The sequence below is a fragment of the Engraulis encrasicolus genome, unplaced genomic scaffold (assembly GCF_034702125.1).
Source record: "Engraulis encrasicolus isolate BLACKSEA-1 unplaced genomic scaffold, IST_EnEncr_1.0 scaffold_605_np1212, whole genome shotgun sequence".
NCBI lineage: Eukaryota > Metazoa > Chordata > Actinopteri > Clupeiformes > Engraulidae > Engraulis > Engraulis encrasicolus.
This window is the reverse complement of record NW_026945923.1, coordinates 15,001-20,058: the sequence shown is the minus strand read 5'-3', so window position 1 is coordinate 20,058 and position 5,058 is coordinate 15,001. Positions and strand designations below refer to the sequence as shown.

General features: G+C 40.1%; 1 long non-coding RNA gene across 3 annotated transcripts in view; it reads right to left on the bottom strand.

Moving 5' to 3' along the window:
• Nucleotides 1-347: 347 nt before the first annotated feature.
• The window catches only part of LOC134444582 (uncharacterized), a 5,630-nt gene continuing 919 nt past the window's right edge, over nucleotides 348-5,058 (bottom strand). For 2 of the 3 annotated variants that reach the window (XR_010034036.1, XR_010034034.1), the window contains 2 exons: nucleotides 4,840-4,926; nucleotides 4,263-4,415 (listed from right to left, as the gene is read on the bottom strand). This is a non-coding gene — a long non-coding RNA (uncharacterized LOC134444582). Of the gene's footprint in view, nucleotides 367-4,262; nucleotides 4,416-4,839; nucleotides 4,927-5,058 lie in introns of those variants that run through there. The other variant, XR_010034035.1, reaches the window with a different exon arrangement.

The following is a 5,058-nucleotide window of genomic DNA, read 5'->3' as shown; positions in this document are numbered from 1 at the left end:
TCAAATGGCGCACTTTTGTCAGTGCACTGACAGTCAGTGCATAGTGCACACAGTGCACTGAGGTCTTTAGTGCATAGTGTCACTTTGCACTGTGCCCTCGCTGGAAGTGACGGCTGAGCATGCCATTAGCTTGCCAAAATATGAGTTGGCTACTGTTTACAATGTGCAGCTTCTGGTGCTTGTATTTTCATGTCCTGGGGTCTACTTTATCCACTGTGACCTTGGCCTCAGCCACCGTGGAATTCAAGTGTGTGTTTGGCCCCATCTCTCTCTCTCTCTCAGCAGAAAAACGTAGCTAGAGATGTTGGAGATTGCGATCTCATCTCCAGATCCCACACGTCCACGTCCCACTCCGCTGCCATATCACTGCAATAAATGAACAGAACTGTGTCAATATGGTCGCCACTTCTTTTTTTCATTACCATGTTAATAACAGGACAAAGTGTGCTCTGAATGAAGTTCATCATTGGGCAATGTTATGATCATTTGAAACAGGCATCAAGACACAGTGGTGCTCATATGTTTACATGTACCCCAGCAGAATATACACTTTCTCTGCGATTTCTCACAAATTATGAAGGATTACAGAAAACCTTTTTTTTCACTCATTGCTAGTGACTGGCTTAAGATATGTATGATCAATCTTCTGTGTTTACTCTTTCAAAAGGCTCAATGATGTTGAGATCAGGCGAGTGAAACGGTCGCTCAAAAACTTCATTTTATTCTTTCTGAAGCTTATGACGGGTTGATTTGGCTTTCTGTGTCGAAATATTGTCATGTTGGCACTGTTGGAATTTCAATTCAGAAATGCAATATGAGGGGTTTGGTTGGAATCAAGCCATTGGGCAAGGGAATCATTGCATTGCAATGATCATTGCAAGGGAAATTGTTCAGGAGGCATAGGACAACCAAAAAATAACTTCAGGTGAAATATAGGACAACATGAAAAATGTTTTAAACTGTACAGCAAAGAGGCACTTGAGGAAAGATGGGCTGTTGGGGGTTGCCAGGAGAAAGCCATTACTACACAAATGCAAACATGTTATTTTGCATATGATACACCAAATAGCATAGTGAGAAGCATCAGAATGCCTCTGACAAAGTAATTTGGAAAAATTAGATCAATATAGAACNTTTTTTCAGCCACTATTAACAGTACCATTTGGAGAACAGTCATGGAGTCAATGGAGCCTATGGTGAAAGTTACACCATACCTTCTGTGAAACATGGTCATGGACCACTGATGTCATGGGGACATTTGAGTTACTAATGCACTATACTTTTGGTCCATACTCGCAGAATGATGAATACTTTTCTCTGTGAAAAATACTGGAGGAAACTTGACACACATCAGCCTTGAAACTGCACATGTTCCATTGTTTGGACATGCCAACATGACAATATTTGAACACAGAAAGCCAAATCAACCCGTCATTAGCTTCAGAAAGAATAAAATGAAGTTTTTGAGCGACCGTTTCACTCTCCTGATCTCAACATCATTGAGCCATTCAGGGGAAACCTCAAATATGAGGTTCCAGCAAGACACCCAAAAATTATTATAGGAAACAACCATTCTGCCAGGAAGAATGTGTTGTTTTGTCATCTGAGAACATTAAGAGCCTTATCCACAACTACCACAAACAATTTAGAGCGGTCCCTGACGTTAAACAGGGCCATATTCAGCATCAGAAACTAGGGTATGTAAACTTCTGAACAGGGTCATTTGGGTAGTTTGGGTTGTGATCATGCTTTTGAAAGAGTAAACACAGAAGATTGATAATACATATCGTAAGTCAGTCACTAGCAATGAGTGAAAAAAAAGGTTTTCTGTAATCCTTCATAATTTGTGAGAAATCGCAGAGAAAGTGTATATTCTGCTGGGGTATGTAAACATATGAGCACCACTGTAACTGATAACTGGCATACGGGTGGCTCTATAGATAATTGTAGTTAAATCAAAACCCTTTCTCCATGCTTCATCAAGAGCACTACTAGGTCAAAGGTTCAAAAAGTGATGGCAAGATGGCATACTTCTGATTGTATACTATGCTAAATCAGCAGCCAAATTGAGGCTTAACGACCGCGTAAGCACCCTTTGTCCCTATAAGCTGTAGGTGTGAATTCTTACTTTGGAGGCAGACAGCTGTCTTTACAAGTGATGGGCAATCATGCATACCTGTACTGCTAAACTACCCGGTAGTTAGGACATATTCCCGCTTTTGTTACTATCTCACCCTTCCCCTTGTGTAGTAGAGCAGGGGTGAGGAACCTTTTTCATTCGAAGGGCCACTTCAAATTCCTCCAAGAGCCATAAACGTCCTACAAGGGCCTTACTGTGAACACAAACCAGGATTTCCCCCTGCACTTTAGGCCTATATTGAAGGCAAACACCTTTAAAACAGACCCCACCTTCTCTAGGTCCCCTGGATGTAACCTAATTGTATTTATGTAATTTCTAAGATTATTTTAGAAAATATTTAATATTTTTATGTGAAGCTGCATAACATTAAACATTTGTCGGGGGCCAGACAAGATGGCCTCAAGAGCCATAAACGGCCCTCGAGACATGGGTTCCCCACCCCTGCCCTAGAGCGTAATCCGACGTTTTCTAGTTTGGGTTTGTGTGATTGTGTCCAAGTCAGCTAGCGTGCTAGCTCGTTTTTACTACACATACAGTGCCATGAGAAAGTTTGGGTACCCTTTTGGAAAATCATTACATCGGTTTATTTCTCATTGAGCTTTTACAGTAGCAACTTCCTTTTAACATATGTTAAACTGTAGGGAAAGAGAAACACTTCAGCAGTGGAAGAATTGTCATAGGTGTTATAGAAAGAATTTTATGTGGATTTAATCAAAAACATGCGTGTGCATAAATATGGGCACCCCAAAGAAGGTATACCATTAATATGAAGTAGAGCTCACCTTTGCTGATCTAATTGCCCTTGGATACTTGCTATACAAGAAGACAAGTTCCAACTACCTGGTGCTACTGAATAGTTGCCAATTATTCTATCCAGAACCCCTCTCATTCAGTCAGGTTACTACTCGGTCTTCTTTAGACATCCTGGTTAAAATAAATTCATTATTTTTCAATGATGGTGATATCTCAAGATTGGTATGACCATTTCAAGACATTGTACTTGTTGTTTTGCATTAACTCATTGTTGAATTTTGATCAGTGCAGTGCAAACACTGTCCTGCTGGAAAGTCCAAACTCTGCTCAGCTCTAATTTTGTGACTGACACTTGAACATTCTTTTGAAAAATATGCTATTTGAAAAGAATTAGTGAGGCCCTTAACTGTAATAAGTTTTACAGTGTGTATACTATCCACACAGACCTATAGAAGGGTGTGTTTTAGACCAGAGGTCATAGATTGTATGGGTGCATTTTCTGCCATGTCCTCCTCCCATTGTTAAGGTCAAATAACTCTAGCTCAGTCTCATCTAACCACACTATGAGTTCCCAAAATGCTTTTAGCTTGTCCAGATAAGCTTTCTGCATAAGTTAAACAACTTATTTCTGATGGATACACAGGAAAGCCTTTTTATGCATCACCCATCCAATGAGCTTTTGCCTTGTGAAAAGTATGCGTGGGAGGACCCATGTCTAAGTCTGCACTATCAGCAGCTATGGTCTTGTAATTCTATGGAGATGTTCTGTAGTGTGCCTGTTACTATTCCAAGCATCCTTTAGCCATGCCCTTTTAACTATTTTTCAACAAACTACAGTTTGTACAGAGCCCACCATATTCCACTCTCCCAGGCAGGATTTAGGACAAGCCTCGTCTGCTATTTTGTATGATAAATAACATTTTAATGTCCAATCATGTCTGTATTGGTGACTGAAGGGATTCCAAAGTAATTAAAACCAGTTTGTGCTGCAAAGGTGAGCTCTGCTTCATATTAATGGTATACCTTCTTTGGGGTGCCCATATTTATGCACACACCTATTTTTGTTTAAATCCACATACAATTCTCTCTATAACACCTATGACATTTTTTCCACTGCTGAAATGTTTCTCTTTATCTACAGTTCAACATATGAATGAAGTTGCTACTTTAAAAGTTCAAGTAATAAACCAATGTAATGATTTTCCAAAAGGGTGCCCAAACTTTCTCATGGCACTGTATTCATGCCATAAGTTAGCTCAATAGCAAAAGCAAAATGTTAACAGCCAACAATGCATGTATGTGACTGAGTTATGATAGCGTATATACTGTACTGCTTGTGTGCAGGTTCCAGGGGAGATCTAGCCAGGACAGATTATTTTCAATGGACAAACCCATATTTATGAGATTCCATGATGACGTTGCTGGAGGACAGAAAAGATGGCACTGGTATGCAGATGGCGTGGCATTGATATGTCTGCCCGTGTCCAGTTCTCACACGTCCACAGCCAATTCTTCCACGACACTGCAACATAATAAATAAAATAAACAGAACTGTGTGTCAATATGGTTTCCACTCTTTTCTTCACTACCTTGTTAACAACAGGCCCCAAAGTGTGCTTTGAGTGAAGCTCATCATCCAGAGGTAGGCCTACGCTCTGAGTGAAGCTCATCATTGGGGAATGTTATATGACCACTTGAAACAGGCAACAAGATCAGATTCATGATAACTGGCATATGCTGCCTGGTGGGTTAATTTCAAAACTTTCAATAAGCCTGATTACCTACAAACTAGGTCATTTGTCTTACTGTAAATGTAACTTTGATGGCATACTTCTGTCTATTTACTATACTGAAGCATCAGCCGCTTAATGAGTATGACACAACAATTGCAAAATAATAATTACAATAATTATGAGTGCATGCATGGGGGAGGAGTAGTCCTCTACCTGTGTGAACTCAGCTGGTAATTGCTGCCAGAACCACCGCCACGGACCGTGAGAGCACAGAAAGTTCTGCTATCCCAACACCAACATCTGAGAGAATAAAGCGAATATAAGCATTACGCATAAGCATTTATTTCAGTGGTACTGCAATAAAATTAAATAAAAACATATCATCGCTGTACTAAGAGAGAGAAAGCCTTGATGGAGGTTACTGTGGACAAG